Source organism: Furipterus horrens, unplaced genomic scaffold, assembly GCF_987537825.1.
Source record: "Furipterus horrens unplaced genomic scaffold, mFurHor1.1.pri manual_scaffold_6, whole genome shotgun sequence".
Classification (NCBI taxonomy): Eukaryota; Metazoa; Chordata; class Mammalia; order Chiroptera; family Furipteridae; genus Furipterus; species Furipterus horrens.
The window spans coordinates 99,610,137-99,628,651 of record NW_028327176.1 but is presented as its reverse complement, the minus strand read 5'-3'; the positions used below and the strand labels follow the sequence as shown (position 1 = coordinate 99,628,651).

General features: G+C 38.6%; 1 protein-coding gene across 1 annotated transcript in view; it reads left to right on the top strand.

Annotated features, from left to right (window-relative positions):
• CYP39A1 (cytochrome P450 family 39 subfamily A member 1) overlaps positions 1-18,515 on the top strand; it is an 81,290-nt gene that overhangs the window by 29,257 nt on the left and 33,518 nt on the right. The gene's annotated exons all lie outside the window — the stretch shown is intronic.

Sequence of the window (18,515 nt, the reverse complement as noted above, 5' to 3'; positions counted from 1 at the left end):
TTCGGGAGTAGGTTTTTTAAAAACCTGAATTAATATATCAAATTATGTATTCTTATTTGAGGTGGGGTGATTGTTAAGAAAACAATATAATAGTAAGATAAAAAGTATGATGACAATGAACACTTATCCTTCCCCCACTTCATGATTACTGAAAACATTTTATGTGAAACTTTAATTTTGTTTTCAATTGCTTCTTACTTAAACCAAAAAGAAAACTGGCTAGACCAACATTAGTATCTGAGCCATCCTGTTCTGAGCCTTGAATGTCAATGAGCAGATGCTTGGTCTCATCCATAGACATGGTGAGCATTAGAATCATTGAGTACCAACACTGCTAACAAATTAGATTTGGAGATACTGTAGTGACTCTAAGACAGCAGTTCTCAACCTGTGGGTCGCGACCCCTTTGGGGGTCGAATTACCCTTTCACAGGGGTTGCCTAAGACCATCGGAAAACACATATATAATTACATATTGTTTTTGTGATTAATCACTATGCTTTAATTATGTTCAGTTTGTAACAATGAAAATACATCCTGCATATCAGATATTTATATTACGATTCATAACAGTAGCAAAATTACAGTTATGAAGTAGCAATGAAAATAATTTATGGTTGGGGGTCACCACAACATGAAGAACTGTATTAAAGGGTCGCGACAGGAAGGTTGAGAACCACTGCGCTAAGAGAAGACTGCTTTTATGGAGCTGACATTTACAAAGCTAATGGGGACGTGCATGCCTGCGTGTCTACAAATGATTAAAGTGAGTGCATCCTTGATTGTCATAATTTCTCCCTTACCATTTCCTTACTAGAGCTTCTGACTTAGGACTCCCAAATTCTTGGTCTTTAGGAAATAAAAAGGTACAGATGGGAATGGTGGAAATAATGTTGGAAACCTATCGGACTCCAAGGCCCCAACACAAGTATTACATTAATCTAAATTTCTACAGTGTTTGAATCTTGAACTTTTGAACAGAGTTCTAATGGAAAAATAGAAAAGGTTTTCTCTTTCTCCATGTTCTGGTTTATTTTTAGAACCTATTGTTCTCCTTTGGCAGCAAATTGCTCCTTCAAATTGTAGTACCAGTGTAACAGCTATACTTATATCAATGCTTTCAGTTTATAAGACTTGTAGATTGAAAACAATTTATAAAAATATATCGAACATTTCTTGCCATGCTTCTACAGAAGCAATTCAAGTCAAGGCATGCATAAACTATAGTAGTAGCTCAGGAATTTAGATGTTGTGAGATAAGACCACAGATCTTTGAAAGGTGGTATCAAGGAAGATACCCATGTACCCATCTGTACAAAGGGTCCTGTCAAAGAAGAGCATTAGAGTGCATGGAACAAGAATCTGAGTCAGTATGGCAATTTTCCCATTTTTATGCTCTTTTGTATCACAAGATTGTGGTTCCTTCTTGGAGATGTCCTCAGTGAATTTCCAGTTTTGCATCTCTCTGGCCTCAAAACAGTCCTGTCACAGGCACTTGGCCCAACTTTCTTATGAAATGAATTTAAGGGTATAGGCTACTAGTGAATACTCGGTCTTTTCTATCTGGCTTCTTTCACTTAACATAGTGTTTTCTATTGTGATGTTTTACAAATTGATTTTCAGATGTTGAATCATGAATGTATTCCTGGGATGAATCCCACTTTGTCACAGTATATAATCCATGTAAAGCATAGTTTTTATGTGTGTGTATTGATGGATTCAGTTTGCTAGCATTTTGTTGAGGAATTGTATATTGACATTAATAAGGGATATTAGTCTGGCCCTGGCCTGGTGGCTCAGTTGGTTGAGCGTCATACTGTAAAGTGAAAGGTCACTGGTTTGATTCCCGGTCAGGGCACATGCGTGGGTTGCAGGTTTGGTCCCTGGTTGGGGCGCATACGAGAGGCAACAAATAGATACTTCTCTCTCACATCAATGTTTCTCTCCTTCTGTTTCTCCCTCCCTTCCCCTCTGTCTAAAAATAAATAAATAGAATCTTTTAAAAAATAAGGGATACTAGTCTATAGTTTTCTTGCAATGTCTTTATCTGGTTTTGGTATAAGGATAATTGTGGCTTTACAGAATGATGTCAGAAATGTTCCCTACTCTTCTATTTTTTGGTAGAGTTTTTGAAGGACTGTTGTTAATTCTTCATTAACCATATAGTAGAATTCAACAGTGAAGTAATTCGGTCCAGAGATTTTCTCTGTGAGAGGTTTGTTGTTGTTACTGTTGTTTAATTTGATCTCTTCTTACAGGCCTATTCAGATTGTTTATCTCTTCTTGAGTCAGTTTTGTATCTTTAGGAATTTGCCTATTTTATCTAGTTTATTTAACTTGTTGGTATGCTATTATCCATAGTATTCCCCGTAATCTTGTTTTATTTCTGTTAGGTCACAAGAAAAACATCTCCCATCTTCATTTTGGTAATTTGTGTCCTTTTTCTTTTCTGTTTTACTTGGTCAGTCTAGCTGAAGAGTTGCTAATATTGTTTACAAAGAACTAACTTCTGGTTTTGTTGATTTTGTTTGATTTTAGTGTTTTTTAAATATTCTAGTTTCTACTTAATTTATTTCTGTTCTAATCCTTATTATTTATAATTTATCTTTTTATTGATATTCTCTATTTAGTTCTCTGACATGACTTCTTTAGTTCTTTGAATATATTTAAAATATCTAAAGTCTTTTTTTAGTAAGCTCAACATTTGAGTTTCTCCAGGGATAGTTTCTATTGATTGCTTTCCCCCCCTCTGTGTATAGTCTATATTTTCTTGTTTCATGTCTTATTTCATATTATTGCATGCCTTGTAATTTTTGCTGAAACTGGATATTTTTAGTGTTATAATGTGGCAACTTGGGAAATTAGATTCAATATTTATTGTTATTGCCGCTTGTTGTTTGTTTAGTGACTTTTTTAAATGAATTTTGTAACACTTGTCTTCTTTATCATATGTGGCCACTTATTTCTCTGCTTTGTTAGTTTCACGGAATACTTGGACAGAGGTTTCTTTACACTAGGAACCAACAAGTCTCCCATTCTTTTACCAGTGGATTCTGTGTGCATGTTGAGGCATGCCTCCAACTCTCGATGAGGCAATTGACAGCTCTGCCTTAGCGTTCACTTTCTGTTTGCACAGAACCTCAAAGTCAGCCTTTGGTGAGACATTGGGGTTGCTCAGGTGTTTTTCTGAGCATGAGTAAAGCCGTGGATATTTATTCAGTACTACCCAAGTGCTTGACCTTCAATATTTCTAGCAATGCACTGGGCCTCTTCAAGGCCCGTAGGACATCTCATTTTCTAGCTTTTTAATGATTTTGGTTTATTTGTTGTTTGTCCCAACTGTTATCTCTTGCTTCAAATAGCTGCCAAGTTAAACATTATCTTTAAAAGTTTTCAACCAACACCCCTGAGGAAAAGACTTTTCCACTAAGGAGCTCCAAGTCAGGTCAGATCAAGAGAGTTTTGCAAGTGGAATTTTCCAAGGAGCTGCTAGACAGCTCCAATAATGAGAATTTTCTAGGAATGAGGTTTTGGAGTAGTTCCAGCTGTGTACCCCTCTTGTGACTGTTGGGCTACTGATTGCAATATGACCGAGGGCTATTGGTATTCAGGGTTTCTGGGGAGCTGTAGAGAGGGGGATGGCAATAGGGCAAGTTAAAATTTCATTTAGCTTGCTGTTTTTACCAAGAATCAGTCAGTTTTCTTGGATAAATACTCCCTGAATTGCTGCAACCCTCTGGTTAATTTCCAGAGTTCTGAAAAAGTTGATTCTGATCATTTTTACCAGATTTCTCATTGGTTTTAAAGAGGGAGTTTTTGGAGTTCCTACTCTTCCAATTTTGCTGACATCACCCTGAACCATACATTTAGAAATTTATTTTAGAAAACCTTCCAGGATCATGTGGATTTACCCATCTTTCACCTGTTCATTTGCTTGGCCCTCAAATATTGTTTGAGTGCCCTTTATGTCAAGGCACTGCGTGAAATACCACAGCTGTGAAGGTGGGTAAGGTGTGTTGCATGATGCTCTCAAGGAAGCTCATTTTTGTAACAATGAAAGCAGGTTGGGAAGTATCCAGAGGTTGTTGGGAGAGAAACAGAATATTTACATTGTTTCTTTGGAGATATGTACCTGCTGGTGAATTCTGTAGTTTTTCTGTGCCTGGAACCTTTTATTTGTTCTTGTTTATCATTCAGCCAACTTGAATGTCATTTTTTCAGATGGGACTTTGAGACTTACCCTATCCAAAGACACTTTCCCGAATTCTGCCCTTAGTGATTTTCTGGCTTATCTCATTCCTTATTTCACAAATGGTATTTACTTATAATGTATTTATTTATTTGTCCTCTGCCCCTTCACCACAAAATAGTCTCTCCAACAACAGGAACAATGTTTGTCTTGGTCTCTATAGTATCTCCAGCTGCCTAGACCCCCCCAAAATTACTCAACAAATATTTTCTGAATGAATTTAATGAACAAATATAAGACTATATTTTTAAGAGATGAGGGTCTTGGTCTAGCCTTCATTTGCAGCTCTGTCACCCATCCCATGGAACAGTTGATAGGAAATGAGTGTTTTATGTAAAAAGTACTTGACAATTTTCTGCAATTAACTTTGAGTTAGCATGACCCTAGTCTGCATCAATATCTGATCACTAGTTTGAGATGCTAAGTAGTTTCAAGCCCAAGAATCCATGTGAATGGTAAAGAATGCTAGCATTTCCCTAGGGTTTTAAATTCTGTAAAGCATTTTTTTTGCCTAATATTTTATTTTATTTCTTGATCTTCGGTGCAGTATACATTATCATATAGAGAGTCATAAAAATATTTTTAATTTTTACAGAGTTTTGGGGTACTATTCCTGGAAATTAGACATTTGGTGCAGAGCCACCACATAACTAAGGTAGACATTTGCCTACTCTCTAAAAACACCCTTTATTTTCTTCATTATGTGTGACATTTGTAACACTAAATGTGAATTAATTTTGATACTTTTATAAGACTTTGCATGTATAAGTAAACTTACAGATTAGAAAAAATATTTTCTAAAATATGCACCTCATTTTTGGTTTACAAAATATGATTACCATCTTTATAACCAAACTGTTTTCTAAAACAATATGGTGTGACTGTCGGGACAACAAAATTTACCCAAACAAAATAATGACAATCATAATAAACACTGTAAAAGATACCTGATTTTTGGTTATGTGTAGAATCATCTTCACTTATTGTACACCTCTGTGTTCTTCTGATCAAGGCCACCTAGACATGTGGATCCCTACACCTCTAATGACCTCTGATGCTGTGTTCTCTTCATCGTCAGTTTCTTGGTAGCTTCAACCTCTCTTCCTCCTCTGGTTCTTGCCCCTTCTTGTCAGATCTTAGTGCTTAGCAACATCCAGTGGCTTCGCGTCTCAGAATAAAATCTGAAGCCTTCATGTGGCCTTGAAGGCATTTGTTATCTCAACAATCTCTGCCATTCTTTTCCTTTTTTATTTCACCACAGCCATATTCACTCATTCATTTAACAAATATTTATTAACCCTCTATTATGTGCCAGGAACTGTTTCAGGAGTTTGGGATGTTAAAAGAAAAGCAAAAGATTACTTCCCTCGTGGTGTTTATACTCTGGTAACACACAGTTTACAGTAAACATGATAGATAAGTAAACTACAGAAATATCAAATGGTTATAAATGCTAGGTAAGAAAATGAGAGAGAGAGAGAGAGAGAGAGAGAGAGAGAGAGAGAGGAGAGAGAACGGAGCAGAGTAGGAAGGCTCAAGAATGCCAGGAGTGGGGGGCAGGTGTACCGTTAGTTAGATCAGGCCTTATTGGCGAGGTGGGATTTGAGCAAGGACTGGAAGATGATTAGGAGTTAGACAAGCAGACGCCTAGAGGAAGAGCTGGTTGGGGTCAGGTATGCAGGTGTGGCCTCACTGTACCCTCACAGAATTCTCTGAGCTCATCACCGTAGTGGCATTTCTGCGGCACTTTTTTCCAAAGAAGAATGTGAGCCTACTTCTAAATGACCCGACTTAACATATTTAGGGAGAATATACAAAGAGAAGATGTCGTGGTTTCCATCTGTGACTTTTCCTTTCTTCTCTCGATAAGCACATCCCCTAGTCCTTCTGAGTTTCCATTCCCACAAGAACCGGCTGGTTCATGGCTTTCAGACTTCCATTTTACCTGACCTCTGCCCCTGCAGATGTTTCAAATGTAAAAAGGCCACTGCACATTGATCGCAGCAGAAATAAAGGTAGATGTGTCTTCTCTTGCTCACCCACCCCCTCTGAGCACCTTTGGTGATCATTCCCCTCCTCCACCTATGGCTCTATTCACTCTCCCAGTAGCTGGACTTTGTCACTTCTGTTTTTCCACATTGTTCACTCTGGTTACTCCTTCGGTAATTTATATGCAAGGCATTCTAGAGGTAGCAGCAGACCTTACTAAAGCTGATTTAGTTAAAAACCCAACATATCAAACGTTTGTTAGGTAGCTCACAGAACTTGTAGGAGGGCTGGACAACCAGGCATGGAGGCTGCAGACCTGCTGTAGAAAGCACAACACTGCTGCTGCAGCCAAGCACAGCCGGCCCCTGGCTGCGTGATGCTGGGTCCCCAGAAACTTCATCATGCAAAGACTGAAGTTGCCGCCAGGGAGCATTCTTTCAGCTTTCATTTCTTTACATCACTAACTCTGGGCTGGTATACCTATTGGCAAAGTCTTATTTTCATAACAGTAGCCTAGCTTCAGGGAAGGTGAGGAAAGCAAAAATCTGGCATTGTTTCTGCTCTGTGATGGTAGGCAAGCTTCCATTGAAACACAGGGTTCATATACTGCATAGCCAAAACCGACAAATATCAAAGTGTGTAGATAATACAATATATATATATATATATATATATATATTTATATTGTATGTGAGTATAAGAAGTATATTATATTACTATATAAATAAATTTTTTATAAAGATAACTGTGTACCTTTATGTCTATTTATCTGTATGCGTGTATGCATACACCCCTTCTTCATTCTTGGGTAAGGTGACCCCTTGCTTGCAAATTCCGTGATAGCTGACCAAGTAGAGTTGGATTGCCTCACTTTTCTCATGAAACTTTATACTTGCATTAACTATGGACAATTTTAATAGACAGTGCAGTAATTAACTGGAAAACTTGTGTTATGTCCAAAGACAAATGGTCATCACCTTTATTCTGTTTATTTAAAAATCTATTCACTGATAGTGCAACTAAACTTTGTTTTGTATGTTTTGATAAAGAAAGAGCATTTTCCTGAATCACTTCCTCTTTCTACAGGGTTTTTGTCTACTCTCAGTATAGTGAACATTGCTATATCCACAAAGCTGAAGAAGAAAATTAAGTTACTTATATTTTAACATTAAACTATATATTATGACACTCAGTTTTATTTTTTAAGCATTTATGTTTTAATTTGTTTAGGTAGCATTCCATTAACCTACTATTATGGTTTACTTTTCTTTTTATTTTAGTTAAAATACAGGAAAACATATTTAGATGATTTTCGCATTTTTAGCTTCATTGTACTTTGTTCTTTCAAGATAACTACTGAAGGATTACTAGATCACAAAACAGTAATCAACACAGCATAAATAGTCATTTATGGGCAACTGACTTAGAGTACTCCCAGGCATTAACATTTGGGTCCTGTTTAGATAGTGTTCTAAAGCAGTGTTCTTTTCTATTGAGGACTCTCACTGTGAATATCTGGCCACCAGCTGAAGGCCACTGAATCTTACAAACAAATAAAAAACAAATAGAAATGCACTTGAATATTTTAAACAGTTGTATTTAGCCCAGTCCACTTATTCTTTTTTAATATAGGGTAGCATACATAGCACACTTTTTTTGCCATTAAGTTTTATTGTGGACATGGTTTTTTTTATTATTGATTATGCTGTTATAGTTGTCCCAATTTTCCCCCCTTTCCCCCCCTTCACCCAGCATCCCCATTCCCTCTGGCGATTCCACCTCTTTTGTTCATGTCCAAGGGCATGCATATAAGTTCTTTGGCAACTCCATTTTATAAACTTGCTCTTAACATCCCCCTGTCTATTTTGTACCTACCATTTGTACTTCTTAATCCCTTCACCTTTTCCTCCATTCTCCCAGACCCCCTCCCCACTGGCCACCATCCCAATGTTCTGCACACATTCTGATTGTTTGCTTAGTTTGTTGATAGTTATGTATTTTCAATTTTAAAGTTCATAATTTTGATCTTAAATTTAAGTCCCTTTAACATTTTCTGTAATAATGGTTTTGTGACAATGAACTCTTTTAGCTTTACCTTGTCTTGGAAGCACTTTATCTGCCCTTTCATTCTAAATGATAGCTTTGCTGGGTAGAGTAATCTAGGTTGTAGGTCCTTGCATCTCATCACTTTGAATACTTCTTACCAATCTCTTCTACACTGCAAAGTTTCTTTTGAGAAATCAGCTGACAGTCTTATGGGAACCCCTTTAAGCAGGTAATTATCTGCTTTTCTCTTGCTGCTTTTAAGATTCTCTGTTTACCTTTAACCTTTGGCATTTTAATTATGATATGTCTTGGTGTGGTCCTCTTTGTGTCCATCTTGTTTGGCACTCTCTGTGCTTCCTGGACTTGCAGGTCTATTTCTTTCACCAAATTAAGGAAGTTTTCTTTCATTATTTTTTCAAGTAGATTTCTTTTTCTTTTTTAAGTATATTTTATTGATTATATTGTTACAGTAGTCCAATTTTTTTCCCCTTTGCTCCCCTCTACTCAGTACCCCCCTTCTCTCCAGCAATCCCACCCGCACTTAGTTCATGTCCATGGGTCATGCATATAAGTTCTTTGGCTTTATCCTTTCTCATATTATTCTTACCTTCCCCCTGTCTATTTTGTACCAGCCAATTATGCTTCTTAATTCCTGCACCATTTCCCCATTTCTCCCCCTTCGCCTCCAAGCTGATAACCCTCCACATGATTCCCATTCCTATGATTCTGTTGCTATTCTGGTTTGCTTAGTTGGATTTTGTTTTTATTTTTTAGATTCAGTTGTTGATAGTTGTGAGTTTGTTGTCATTTTAGTGTTCATAGTTTTGATCTTCTTTTTGTTAAATAAGTCCCTTTGACATTTTATATAATAATAGCTTGGTGATGATGAACTCTTTTAGCTTTACCTTGTCTGGGAAACACTTCATCTGCCCTTCCATTCTAAATGATAGCTTTACTGGATAGAGTAATCTTGGTTGTAGGTCCTTGCTTTTCATTACATTGAATACTGCTTGCCAGTCCCTTCTTGCCTGCAAAGTGTCTTTTGAGAAATCAGCTGATAGTCTTATAGGCACCCCTTTGTAGGCAACTCTCTGCTTCTGTCTTGTTGCTTTTAAGATTCTCTCTTTATCTTTCATCTTTGGCATTTTAATCATGATGTGTCTTGGTGTGGTCACCTCTGGGTCCAGTTCTCCCAGGCCTCTCTGTGCTTCCTGGACTTGTATGTCTATTTCCTTTACAAAATTTGGGAAGTTTTCCTCCATTATTTTTTCACATAAGTTTTCAATTTGCTCTTCCTCTTCCCCTTCTGGCACCCCTGTGATTCAGATGTTGGCATGTTTAAAGTTGTCCCAGAGGTTCCCAAACCTTTCCTCATTTTTTTCAATTCTTGTTTCCTCATTTTGTGCTGGTTGACTGTTTTTTTCATCCTTATGTTCCAAATCATTGATTTGAACCCCGATTTTCTTCCCTTCACCATTGGTTTTGTGTGGATTTTCCTTTATTTCACTTAGCTTAGCCTTCACTTCTTCCCTTATGCGTCTGCCATATTCAAGCATATCTGTCAAGTCTGTGAGCATCTTTATCACCAATGTTTGGAAATCTGCATCTGTTAGGTTGTCTATTTCCTCATCTGTTAGGTTGGCTATCTCCTCATTAATTAGTTCTCACACTGGGACCTTGATCCATTCCCTCTTTTGGGCCATACTTCTCTGTCTGACGGCTCCTGTGTTTGTTTGCCTCTGTGACTTAGGTAGAGCTATCGCTCCTCTTACATTGTCAGGGGCAGAGCCTTAGGGATTCACCAGTACAGGGAGACCTGTTTTACCATGTTGTGGTGCTGTATGTGAGTGAGGGGTCTGAGAGGTAACAATGCTACTTGCCCAGCACTTGCTGTTTTCTAGGCACTTCTCCTACTTCCATATGGGACTGGTGCCTCTCTAGCTGCTGCCCTGGTTGTTTTACCCAGAGTGGATGGGTCTGCAGACATTCTAGGACTGTGGGGATCCTTTAAACAAGTGGACTCTGCTGAGAGACCAGCACTTTCTGCCTCTGCCCCAACCCCCACTGGTTTGCAGTCAGATGCAATGAGGCTTGATTTTTCCTGGTGCTGGGACCATGAACTGTGTGGTTTGGTCTGGTGCTGGGAGCACTCCCCAGGCATCCCTCCCACTTTTTAAAACATGTGACTGCACTTAAACTGACCTGCCGCTGCCACTGCTGCCACCACCACACCGCATCTTCTCCACCCCAGCTCCTCCCCTCTTACCTGTTTGGATGAGTATTTCTTCTTTATATCTTTGTAGCACTTCCATGCAGTTTGATTTTCTGGAACTTCTGTTTGTTTCTAGTTTTGAAGTAGTTGTATTCCTTCTTAGTTGTAGAGGGAGATGCAGCATGTCTGTCTACGCCTCCGTCTTGGCTGGAAGTCCAAGAGGAGACCTCAAGTAGATTTCTAATTTCTTGAACCTTTTCTTTTCCTTCTGGCACTTCTCTGATGTGAATGTTGGAATGTTTGAAGTTGTCCCAGAGGTTCCTTACACTAGCATCAATTTTTTGGATTCTTTTTTACTTCTTGCTGCACTGATTGGATGTCTTTTTCTTCCTTATGTTCCAAATCATTGATTTCATTCTTGGCTTCATCTACTCCATTGTTGATTCCCTGTAAATTGTTCTTTATTTCAACTGGTATATCATTCATTTATACTTGGGTTTTTTTAATCTTGTTGTAGTAACCACTGAGTTCCTTGAGCATCCTTATAACCAGTGTTTTGAATTCTGCATCTGATACATTGCTTGTCTTCATTTGGTTTACAGTAGTCCCTCTCTATATCGCAGTTCACTTATCGCAGCCTCACTGTATCACGGGATTTTTAAAAATATTATATTTAATTATTTATCACATATTTTTTGCTATATTGCAGGATTTTGTGGTACTGTATATGTATGTTGTTAAAGTTACATAGGCTTAAGAGTGTAGAATATGTTTAAGAACATTAAGTAGTGTTTATAAAAGTGTGGAAAAGGTTAATAAGGGAGTAGGAAAGGTTAATAAGGGACTGGGAATGGTTTATAAGTGTGTGGGAAGGGTTTATAAAGCCTTAAAATATATATAAATCTAAAATAAATGTAAGATTCCTACTTCAAAGATTTTCACCTATCGCGGGGGTGTCTAGAACATAATACCTGTGATAAGTGGCGGAATACTGTAGTTCTTTTTCTGGAGTTTTGATCTGTTCTTTCATTTGGGCCATATTTGTTTGTCTCCTCATTTTGGCAGCCTCCTTCTGTTTTGTCGGCAGCCATCCGTCTCAAGAGACGATGGTGTAGCTTCTTAAGAGTCTATCTGCACCGCCGAGAATGGCTGTGCAGTCCGACTCGGGAGTGACACGGTATCTGTCTCCTCCCGTGTTGAATCGACATCTTGCGATGACGCTGGAGTGTCCTCTCCAGTGAAGCTGAAGCTACAGAGCCTGGGCAGGGTGATATGGAGGGTCTGCTGTTGCCCATGCAGCAGACCCCCCCCTCTCTTCGCAGCTGAAGGGTCCAAGGGAAAGATGGAGTCAATACAGCTTGGCTTCAGGTGCGCTGCAGGAGTTGCCGGTATTGACTACAACGTCAAACCGCCTTCGGGACTCCGGCTCCGGATTTTCTGTCGGGGTTTACTCCCTTAGCCTTTCCCCTGAAGAGGTATGCCGCAAGGCAGCAGAGGTTTTTTGGAGTCAGAGTTTTCCTTCTCTGATGTGCCCTGACTGGAAGATCGAACCAGCGACACTTAGCTCGCAGGCCGACGCTCAATCCACTGAGCCAAACCAGTTCTATGTATTAGGTAGAGCTGCTTTGACTCTGTTCCTGGTAGAGTGGCCTAATGTAGTAGGTGTCCTGTAGGGTCCAGTGGCACAGCCTCCCCTATCTCCCAAGCTGGGTACTTGAGGTGCTCCCTCTGTGTGGGCTGAGTACTCCCTCCTTTTGTAGATAAATCTTGATTGCTGTCAGCAGGTCAATGGGAGGGATTTACCCAGGCCAGAGAGCTGGTAGGACTGGCTGTGGCCCCTGGCCAGCAACCATCTCCCTCCGTGATTTGTAGAGGTGGTTGGGTCATGCTCTGTCATGGTCTGTGACTGTATGCTGGGTGTGCAGGCTCTGGGGTTTCCCTGGTGGTACAGGCCAAGGTCAGTCTATGCCTGTGTTCTGTCTGGGGCCCCTCGGCATAAGCTGTAAAGCAGTCTGCAGGTGGTGGCTGCTAATGCTGGGCCTGGGGCCACTCAGTGAAATGTATGGGGCTGGTTTGTGCACATGTTTAAGGAAAATAATTGATTAATTTTCATGCATAGAATTGATTCATATATTACATAAAGTCATGATTTATACATCATTAAAGGTACATTACAAAATTTTCATTGTATAAGACTAAGAATTTGATTCATGAGTTCAGTTCTGATACTGATTGTGTGACTTTGGATAAAAGTGAAAATTTACTCATAATGAACCAGTAATGTTTTTTGATACCACTGTGTTCTGATTTAGCAGCAATCCTGACTGGGGACATACTGACACCGTCAAGAGGCCAGATACTGTTACATGGTGACATTGACTCAGATGGCTACACTCACCGTTCACTAGTGAAAAAAAGAGTCTGTTTCTGCTCATAATTCTAAGAAAGTATAAAAATTAGCAGAGTGAAAAATGAAGTTCAGATCTTGTACTGATGTTCTAGGCAAATTCTATGTCATCTGCATTATTAATTAGTTCATTAGTTTTACTTCATTGCATTTAAACATTTGTATTTATTCTTGAAACTTTACCTATAGTTATATCTTACCCATATTATAACTTATATGCAACTTGTATCTACCTGGATGTGTCCTAGCACCACCTTGCCAACTAATAATATTTTTGGAGGCCTCTACTATGGCATAACAAAGACCTGAGTCCCTCCCACTATCTGAAGAAGTTCACTCTCATTACTCCTCTGCAGCCTGCCAGGGCTCAATGGCTGATAGCCAGAGCATGTCTGCGATAGATTCTTGGCCCTTTGTGCTGCACGTTGTCCAAAATATTGAGGAAAGAGATCAAATAGCAGAGCCAAGGGCACTCCAATGGATTTATGAACAGAGGAAAGTTATTTTATTTTTAAAAAGATTCTTTTTCTGGTAGTCTGACAATATGAACCTAATATGGATGTTTAGGAGGTTATAGCACATTGTACAGGAAATTTCTTACATAGTTTCTTTTTCTTTTGTTAGCCCAGCTTTTAAAATCCTGGAATGGACCCAGAAAATGGTAAATTATCTCAGAGCTTCTCACAAACTACTTCTCTCATGCATCAACCTTGAAGAACATATGTAGATTACCTAAAATAGTATTTGTAAATGCAGGAGATTTCATCTGAAACTATTCTTTTTCACTCCAGATATGTAGTTTTGTTATCTTCTTTTCCACTTGGCCTTAAAGGCCAAGATGGTGTCATTTTGAAATGACAACTCATTACTTTCCTGTCCACTAATCCAGCCAGCCACAAAGACCAAGGTGAAACTTGCATGGTGATATCTGGCCCACAAGAGATTTCCCAGGAGGCTACCTTTCCTCCATCTTTTCCTGCCCTAATACTTGAAGTGCATCTTGGGACACCGTAATTCACTCTCCTTTTTTATTGCATATCTCCAACAGGTGGAAAGAGATACCTCTAGTAGCTGTAGATTATTTGATATCCCTCTTCAAATTTACAAGCCTGGAGAATGTCCTACTCTGGTGCTTCTTGTTTTATTAAATCTTTCCACTCCAGCGCAGCACTGTTAATCTGCTTTATTTATCACCTACATTTTTCATTTACTCAGTTCTTTTTTTCTGAGTGCTCTGGTAGAGAATTATTCAGGCATTTACTAATCTTTTTTCCTCTTTAGAAAATACCGAGGTAAAGGTCTTTAAGTCGGGTCAGTAAAGAACACAATCCAAATTTATTTGGTTGGCAAAAAAGTTCATTATGTTTTTTCCATAAAATAAAATACACATTTTTATTTTCACCACTAATTTTATTAATTTGGATCTTTTGAGTATGTCAGCTATCTCCCATTATTGGCTTCTAGTAAGTAGAGGCCAGGGATGCTGCTAAACATCTTCCAATGCATACAACAGCAAAGAATAATTTGGCTAAAATGTCATTAGTACCCGAAACTTTGCAAACCACTTATGACACATTCTATCAGCCACAGCATCTTTTCCATACACTGCACAAATCTTTTTTTGCATTTCAGTTGCATTTTTACCTTTCTTGAAATAATAAAGCATAACATGCCAGAAATGTTGTATATTTTCTTCCATTTTCAATATTAAAGTGGCTGCACAAAAATTCACCAATATTGATGTGTTTTTTTAATGCACACTGAAAGAACAGCTGTTAAAATACAATCTAACAAAATTGTTGTGAATGAAGCTAAAGACAGCTGAGCACTACTGGAGCCATTGTACAGGAAAAAATGTAACGGATGTTTTGGCCAACTCAATAGAATCATTATGCAGAGTTTATAGAGTTTATAGATAAAGGGTATTTGTAGATCAAAATTTATTTTATGTTTTATTATCTACCCATTGTTGTCTTGTTTAGTCAATATCTCTTCTTTTTACTGTATCTTGGACTATTCCTTAAAAGGGTTATAATTATAAAGCAGAATTAATTTTATATTCCCATAACAGAAAAGCTGATCATCTCTTTTTAATATATGAGAGAAGTGTTTCTTAAAATAGCATGAGATTTTTTTTCAGAAGGGAATCTTACATGGTTGACTTGGTATAGTAGCATTAAACTTTTCTTGAAATGATAGGATAAAATTTGGTGTATTTTTATAGGTGCATATATGTCTTCACTCCTTTTCTTCCATTGGTCTTACTAACCTGTTTTAAGCAATATTGCAGTCCTTAGCATCTTTCTTATCCATTGTTACCACTGCCTCTTTCATATTGGGTCTGTAGTTAGGAATGACAAACTGAAGCAGTTGAGTAGAGTCTTCTTTTAAAAGATTATTTCTTATAATTTATTAATAGGTATATCAGGCAGAGTACACTGCACTGGTCATCAGTCCTAGGTGGGACTCTTAACTACTTCTGCCCCCTGCATCTTGGTATGGGAGTTACGAAGGAAAGCCCAATGCAGTGAAGCCCTGGGGGAACTATGTGTACTCACGCGGAGAAGAGGCAGAGCAAGGCCCGCTTCAGCCGCGGGCACCAGTTCCCCAAGGCCAGTGGGTGTCTCCTGTGGCCTTTGCAGGGCAGTTGTTCTACTCATACCCCGCACATGTCACAGTGGACACAGCCCTGTCCCCTCCCCTTGGAGGACAGATAAAACAGTGGGATTGCACAGCTCCCATATGCTGTATACACTTTAAGCAGAAACAAGAGTACCCACTGTGCCTGAAACAAGAATAATACCTCACACAGGGTGATAAGCCCTGTCCAGGCCACGTGGGTTCTTTATCTCTTAGTGAGGAAGTGTTCCAGGCTCAAGGCTCATTCTTAGGTGACTGAGTTAGGGTTGAAAGACTGCACACGACATTGTCTTTCCCAACAATAGGAATCTGTGTCTTGGAAAATAAAATTTTATGCTAAATCCTTTGGACCCCCAAAACCATATCCATCCTTGGGAAAGTCAGAAAAACCAGAGTCGGAAGCTCAGAAATGACTGACGTATTTGGCAGAAGCTGGTGGTGGGAGGAGAAGAACTAGAGGAGATGGGGGCAGGCCAGGCTGCAGCTGTGATCCCTAACCCTGAACGCCCATGTTCGGAGTCCATGGACCATCTCTAGGCTTATTCTTTGTTTTCACCAGTCTTTAGCCACTACAAATACCTTAAGCTGCTTTTTAAGCCTTTCTTCCCATTTATATCTGTCCTTTTTATTCATCTAACTGGTATTTCTCTTGCATAAAGAAATTGAGTTGGTATACAACCTTTAGGAGGAATTACAACATTTTATAAAGACATATATTTTAACAAAACAATCCAAATAAAGGAAAACACCTTTTAAAATTTATATATATTTAATTATAATGAGAATTTCGGTGTTTTTTTTTTTTTTAAGTAACTAGGTGACTTAAATTATTTTTTTGAAGGATAAAAATTGTTAAAAGTATAAACTAGTAAGACCAGATTTGCCCTTCCAGGTATGAAAACTGATTATAACACTGCTATTAAAAGAGAACACAATTGTTACAGAAAAACAGTGAATTGGCACAACCTGTATTCATTTACTATTGGCCAACAAAAAGCAAACCCATGGTCTTTTCTTTCAAAGCTGAAATAATTAAAGAAGAAAAGGAACTTCTTCACCCTGTTTAACATTCTTGAGGCAAAAGTTTCTAAACTATCAGCATTTGCAGTAGATTTGTATTCTAGAAACCTGCAGTCATTGGAGAGACTATACCTGTAAACAATTCATAGGGAACAGCAGTGAACTAAAAAGCACTTAATTTCATAGGCTACGTTATAGATCCTAATCTTTCATCTACTCGCCTCTTCTCTCTCTTGAATTTGCAATAACTTAAACTTAATATCTTTCTCACAGAATTTTCTCATAGATTCTGTACAGTAATGCACATGGACAATAATGAAGTTACATTTTATAAGAAAAAAACCAGAGGATATGTATTGTTCTCTACAAAAGAAGCATTTGGGATAAAACACAGAATATTTTATAATTTGAATTTTTAAAGGGTCTCAGCACAATAAGCTTACAATTTGCTTGAAATGGCAGTGCAAGCCTGTGCTTCCAAGAAGGCTGGCCATGGCTTATCTTTGGCGCGCATGTTCTCACCCTGGAGGTTGCCTGGACGGCACCTCCTTCTGTCAGCCCTTTCTTCACACCCCAGAGGCCTCTGCGAGATAGGGATCCCTTTTACATTCTGTTCTTTCTTTAATTCGTATCTTTTTCATTTTTCCCTCTTGCCCTCCCACCTTCCCTCCTTTCCTCTTGTTTTGTGTGTGTGTTAAAAAATTATATATACTCTCTAATTATTTTAAGTACCCAATAAACTCCCATTCTATATTTTCAGATGCCATAAATTCAGAGACACCCCCTACTGTAAGTGGAAGGATCTGGGCATTCAGCAGGAGGGAGAAGGGAAAAGGCAAGGAGGCAGTGGGGAGAGGAAGAGAGGAGGAGGAAGGACTAGAGATTAGAGGCCCGTCTTTCATCGTGGGCTGGATTTTTAAAACACTCAACTCTTCTACACAAGTGAAGCCCTGTCTTATTCCTCAGGCCTCACTTCCTAGAGACCTTGCCATCACTCCCTCCCTTAAAACAAAAACAGCCTCTCTCTCTCTTTTTTGATGGCTTATTAGCTTATTATTCCCTTAATTATTAGAGATGGGAGTTGTGGTTCAGCTCAACAAGTTTAAAACAAATATAAACAAATACATCTTTTTAATGTTTATTTTTCAATTACAGTTTACATTCACTCTTGTATTAGTGTCAAGTGAACATCATAGTGGTTAGACGATCATACTTTACAAAGCAGTCCTCCAAATATTTCCAGTCCCCCTGGCCCCATACATGGTTATTACAATATTATCGACTCTATTCCCTGTGCTGCACTTTATATCCCTGTGACTACCTTGTAAATACTAATTTGTACTTCTTAATCCCTTCACCTTTTCATCCATTCTCCCACCCCCGCCCTCTGGTAACCATCAGTCTGTTCTCTGAACAGCCTCTCCCTTTCCTGACACACTCCAGAATCTTCTGAATCTGTGTGCTGCTGATATCAATGGGGAAGGTCCAGCCCCAAGACATAATTTACAACGTTAGGAAAAACCTAGGTCTTATTGTGTGGAACAATTAAGTCTCTCAAATTTGAACCTTGCTTAACTAGCTTACTTCTGTGACCTTATTTACTCGCTTAAAAAAAAAGAAATCATTTCTCTCTTCCTGTCTCTGCTACCCCTGTTTCTCAGTTCTGGTCTACCCTGTCCTCGGTGTTCCCCTCTCTGCCTGTTAGTCATCAGGAATAGAGGGGAACACAGGTTTGGAGAAGGGAAAGGTCATTGGGGGTCTTTATACAAAATTTAAAATGAAGTTTTAAATAATCGAATTTTCAATAATCGAAGCTCAGTTTCACAGTATTGCTTTTCAAATCTAAAAGAGTAATTGTAGAAAGGGGTTTATTGTTTTCTGCATTTGGGAGACAAGTCCACAAACAAATTTTCATTTCATTGAAAATTTCCAGAAATCTGTAACCAGCATATT